Source organism: Python bivittatus, unplaced genomic scaffold (assembly GCF_059951505.1).
Source record: "Python bivittatus isolate LINGU-HERP-01145 unplaced genomic scaffold, Pbiv_v1 ctg000080_np1212, whole genome shotgun sequence".
In the NCBI taxonomy this organism is placed as follows: domain Eukaryota; kingdom Metazoa; phylum Chordata; class Lepidosauria; order Squamata; family Pythonidae; genus Python; species Python bivittatus.
The window spans coordinates 25535845-25541844 of NW_028277035.1; the positions used below are offsets into that span (position 1 = coordinate 25535845).

Genomic DNA, 6000 nt, shown 5'->3' on the forward strand with positions numbered 1-6000 from the left:
GGTTGGCTGAAAATCAGTAGAGTTAGAAAGGGAGTGATGAGAACAGTTCCACTGGAAGAAAATAGTAGAGAAAGGGGAAGGGCAGTCAAGCAGATTGGTCGGAAATACAGTTAAAAGGCAAAGAAATTTGTTCACCTGTTACAGTAGCCCAGGAAGCTAAATGTAATATGAAACATATTCCAAGTTTGAGTAGCCTTTAGGCAATTATGGAGGATTTACATTTTAAAAATCAGCATGAACTATTCACACACAGCCTCAAATCCTGGTCACCCCTATATGTTAAACAATTATTTTTAGATGTAGATGTTTTAAATATTTTAAAGTGGCATACATCTTAATTTTAGGCTAATATAAAAGTGACAGTTTGGCAAATTTGCTAGCTAACTAACAGGTACTTTGGACTAAGGATTCTGGGGTAGCAAAAAAGTTTCCAGGTGTTTTTGAGTAACCGAACTGGGAAACGGTACCAAGCACTTTTAGTTAATGTTCTCAGATTCTACACTTTACTTTCGCATTTAACAGAAGCAGATGGACAGCTATGGTTTCATTGCAGTTGGCTTTTTAAAATTTTAAAACTTCTGTGTCTTAGGTTTTATTTAGTTTATTTATTATTTGGTTTATTTATTTATTATTTAGTTTATTTATTTAGTTTATTTATTCAGCATATTTTTGTGTTTTACTTCTGCCTTGATCTTATATAGTGCTTTATTTTATGTTTTAATGCTTCTATCCACTTGGTTCAAGCACTTTTAACTGCAGTATAGACTGATAAAATAGATAATAAATTCTATCAGACTCCAGCTTATTCTTTTCTCATCAACCTACAGCCACAATCTTCCCTTCTGCTTATTCTCAGTATGTTTCAATTCCTTTTCCTAACTCTCTCAATTTTAATTCATCAAAGTTGCATTATTCCCTGAGAAGCAGTGACACCATCAGATCATACAAAGCTGGCCCTCCAACAAGTAGCCAGAATGAGGCAACTTCCTCAGGCAATAGTCTAACCCTGTACACGCTGAGCCTTTCTCCTTTCATGCAAACGGAGTTGGGATCTCTGTCCTGCACTCTCTAAACTAGTATACTGCCCTTGGCTGCAATGGAGGACACTGGCCCCTTCCCAACATTGAAGTGAAATTCAGCTACTGGTCCAATTCCATTCTGTCCATAGCACAGAATGGACATAATCTCACCTTAAACTGCAGAATATCTCAGACTGGCTCTGTGGCCAAATTCAAGAACACTATTCTTAAATATACAGTTTCACTTGGCTCAATAAGCCATGACTGCACAGAATTATTATACTTAAGCATTAAGTGTGAATTACTGGAGGGTAAGTTAATGGTTTTGTAAATGCTGGAAAGGGTGCCAATCAGTCAAGCATGCCTTTTCTTTAGCCTTGGAGAGAATGATAATATGGGATGCCTTTCAACTGACTTGTTTGGCTCTTCCTCGTGAGGGGCAGTGATGGGAACTAGAGGAAGGATAAATGGATACTGAGTATATAGTGAGAAGCTGGGACATAATGAACAAGGAAACAAGACCCATAGCCACAATATCTGCTTTGCGTTCAGATGTTCCCAGATTCAGTCATGGCATCTTCACGTAGGGTTGGGAAAAATCCTAGGTTCAAAGTCTGGAGTGCTATGGCCAGTTTATGTAAATAATGCTGAACCTGATGGACTAATAATAGTTTGACTTAGTGCAAAGCTACTTCCAATGTACTCTCCCCCCAGAAGAAAGTTGAGCATAAATCTAAGTTATAATCTTTGTAGAGTTTACAGGAGGAAACCTCCCAATCTCAGCTCTTTTTTAGGGGCACAATTTGTCTTCAACTCATTCAATAAGTTATGTGCTTTTGTGGTATTATGTACCAATAGGGCTGTCAGGATTTCCTTCATAATAAAGTCATGTTAACATCTAAGGTATTTATTTAAAATATTACAGCTCATCCACTATCCTAAAAATCTTGTGGCCGATTACAGTCCAGGAAAGTAAGACAAAAATAAACAAACAAATAAATACAGTGAAATTAATAATACAGTAATTTAATCACATAACAATAAACTTAGTAACACTAACAAAGAGGTACTGAAGAGGCAAAATAGTCATATTCATGCTGCAGCTGCTAAGTCCTGAAGCAGGTGTAAATAGTCAGCCCTTCACCTGACACTGTAAGGCAGATCATACTGAGGCCACCCTGCATTTCAGGAGAAGCATACACCAAAGTCAAGGGGCCACAACTTACATAGGATACTTGAAGCAGTTCACCCAGTACAGATTATTTCTGTACTTGGTGAAATTAGAATTAAACTTTTTCCAAACTTCAGGTTCTATGCTTTGCCATAATTCACTGAACAGTCACAGCCATCTGATCCAAAGCTATAAACCATTAATTATACCACTTGTCTTATTCTCACTACCAGTCCTATATAACATTGATCCCCAAGATTGCATATAGAGAAGTGCACCTACTGACAGGTGGAACTGCTCGTGTATAGACAAAACATATGGAGTGGGAATGAAACAGATTGTAAAAATAATTCATTAAAACATCTTTAATAATAGAAATTAATAATCTCTATTCCAGTAATGACTATTATTGGAATAGAGATTATTGCAGATTTTCTTCTCTACTGTCCTAATATTAAAATGATGCCACAATCACATTTTGAAATGATTTGTACTAGAAGGTGTAAAGCTGGGTTTGCACCAAATATGCTCAAAAATGAAGAATCCCAAGCAACCCTAATGGTGTATACAGTATCAGTGGTCTCAGATTCAACTCCCAGTTATCTCCAAGTCAAAGGATGAGTTAACAAGTAAGGAGAAATCTCTCTCCTCAAAAGAGAGTCTGAATGTGTCTGAATAGCCAAACTGAGATCAAGCAGCTTCTTCTGCTTCATTCTCATTTGAAAATTTCAGTATACTTTCTCTCTTGAGAGTATGTTGCAAGTCTTAAAAAAACCTGATTATGTTACAATGGCATAATAAAGCTTTCGACATGCATACATCTAGGTTGATTGAGAATAGCAAATTTGTTTTACAAAGTCAGTAAACAGAAACCACTGATTAATTTTTATGTATAACTGACAGTATACATTACATTTGTTAAAAGGTTAACTGGAAAAAGAAGCAAACATTCTGAAAAAAACACACTTTCTAAGAACAAAAATAAGGAGCTAATAGGAAAAACTGAAGCCTTCTTGTTTTTGTGACAGTAAAAAAGATTAGTTCTCCTGTCCTGCTGATTGCTAGTGAAAAACAGAGGACCATGACCTGATATGGTGATGACATTTATGATGCCAATATTTTACCCCACCATAAGCAACATGTGAATTACTATATCTTTTAGATCAGCTTGTAACAGAGGAATATCTAAGAGCTGGAAATGAAAGATCACTGGCATACGAAAGATAAAAACCTCAGGAGGAACGCAAATCATTGGCTTTTTATATTTTACATTTTTATATGACAGTTTGGCTTTGCTAAGTTTAGTGACTTTCAAGAACACTGTTCAACTTTGTTGTCCAAACCTGTAGTTAAAACCTGAACTACTTTTCACCCTACTTTTAACTATTTACACTCACCTTCTTCCTCTTTATGGTGCTTAAAAATGCATTCTTAATATGTTTACACAGTAGTAAGTCAACTACATTCACTTAAGAGTTTCTCCCAGGAAAATGGGCATTGGATTGTAGCATAAATCTCTTAAATAACTGGGACCTATCTTACAGTATGGGCTTGTTCCATAACGTAAAGTTCTATCCAGTCCTTACTTCGCCAGAAAGAAGCAAACCTCTACTTAATCTCAAAAGACCTGAACATGACAAACAACTTGAACAAGATATTTTCTCATGTGTTTCTATGAGAAAATGTATATAGCTGGGTGAAAAACAAAACCAAGTTTTCACGGATGACGTGACAGGGTGCTAAGTATCTCATGTTAAGTTTTAACTCCGCATAAATATATCTACAGATTGTTTAGATAACTGAAGAGCAGGAACGAGCAAGCCTTGGAGCTCTTTTTTATGGTCTTTATTACATTTCATACATTGTTGATCTCTATTATTCATTCACTACTCTTCTTTTTATGGCTGCAGTTTTGTGAATGATGTGATGCTATCTTGGTATTGATCACAATAACCAAGGCTCCATTAACAAAACAGAAAATGGATTAATAACTGGAGGAAAGACAGGAGCCAGAAGAGGGGGTAAATAAAAAGGACTGATTTCAAGAACATATATTTTAGAGAAAGTGTCATTGTTCAGGTCACATGGATGTCAAAATATTCAAGAGAAACCAGGCTTGGGTTGCTTTTGTTTTCAAATATAAAACCATCCAACAGCTTAAAGAGAAAAATCAAGAAACAAAAAACGTCAGAATCCTTACCTATAAACAGATTGGCGCAAAAATGCTGGAGGAGAAAGTTATTTCGAAGTCTTTTAGTTTGTGAAGCACGGCTATTAAAAAGTTGCGAATATGTAATATTTAAAAGCTTAAGGCTTCCGCTTAGGAAGAAACCTGCCCACTGATTTAAAAAACCACTCTTCTAAAACACTGCTCAGGACAGCCTAATCGCCAGGATCTGACGCCGTGCTGCTCACTGGAGTCGGACCCAGTTCTGAAAGCCTGAAACCAAAAGCGGCCCCGAAGCCTCTCATTATCATCTTAGTTCGACCCATTCTGCTGTCCCCAAGAACAGATGGACGCACCCAAAGTTGTAAACCAGGAGGTTATTTTGGTTTTTGCTTTTTTTTAAGTGGAGCTCCAAGGGAGTTTCTTAAGTCACCAGCGGATCGTCCAGAGATGGAAGGCGCTGCTTACTGGTGGAAAACGTCTTCCAAGGGGAAAGGGAAAGGAAAGCGCCTTTTCCTACCTGATTTGAAATCAGCCACAGAGCTTGACAGAGCCACGGCCCCGCATCAACATCAACAAGCCGAAGCTGCAGGTGCGGGCGGAGCGGACGCTTCCCACCTTGTGCGGCTTGCTCTCGGCCAGCGTTCCCTTTTGCAGAATTCCCGGTTGCAAGCAAGGGCGCCTGGGAGCAAAGCCTCGATGGCGGGGAAGTCTCCCTTTTGCAGATCGCAGGAGGAGCCTGCAGCAGTCTCTAGGGGGTGAAAGAAGCCAGACAACAGGAACAGTAGCAAAAGACATCCAGGCAGGCGCACAGAGGACAAGGCACGCAAGTCGAAAGAAGAGCCAGGGAAAACAAGACAAGAGGCAGGGGCGGCTGAAAAGCAGCGAGGAGCCCCTGCAATTGCGATTAACGCCGATCGGATTGGCAACTTTTCTGCGGACGAATCAGAAGCGCCCGGCTGCTACTTAAACGTCGCGTCGCCTCAAAGCTTTACGCAGATCAGCACTTTTCAGAGATCCCCTAAGAAGTTGCTCATCGTGTCCGGAGCGGGGACTGCCGTCTTTAGCCCGTTTTTATTTCTAAACAGGAGCGGGTGACACCCTCCTTCCCACTGTGAAATAGTCTGAAACAAATGCAAATGATGCTGCACACAGTAAAGAGATTCGCGGCCGATGAACGAGGATCTGTTCTCCATCCCCAAATATCTGCATTAAAACGATGCGTGTATCATGCAGCGCTGATTTGTTCCCCTCCATGGTGGCTTTGATCCGGGAAGGAGCTCCGCTAATTCTTTGGCCCGAATCCAGCAAAGCATTTAAGCCTTCTGGAAGGACTGTGTTTCAGGAAATACTTTAAATAAGGATGTGCCTAGAACAGCCTTTCTTATCCAGATGTGTTGGATGCCAGTTCCCCAAATCCCCAGCTAGGATGGGCAATGGTTATGCTGGATGAGTAGTATGACAATTAATGTCCTACACATTTGGAGGACATCAAATTGGGGGAGGTTAACCTAGTAGCTTAGATACTGTGGAGAGACTGGGATCGCCATGCCAGAACTTTGTAGACTATTTGTCTTTCCCATTTCTCTGAGATGCAAGACAAAGGCCATCCTCTTGAACCACACATCTTGGCTCCCCTTTCA

General features: G+C 39.6%; 1 protein-coding gene across 1 annotated transcript in view; it reads right to left on the bottom strand.

Moving 5' to 3' along the window:
• The window catches only part of STK32A (serine/threonine kinase 32A), a 73612-nt gene extending 68299 nt beyond the window's left edge, over positions 1–5313 (bottom strand). The window contains exon 1 of the mRNA XM_088133687.1: positions 4878–5313. The gene's annotated coding sequence lies outside the window, so the exon portion shown is untranslated. The remainder of the gene's footprint in view (positions 1–4877) is intronic.
• Positions 5314–6000: the final 687 nt, after the last annotated feature.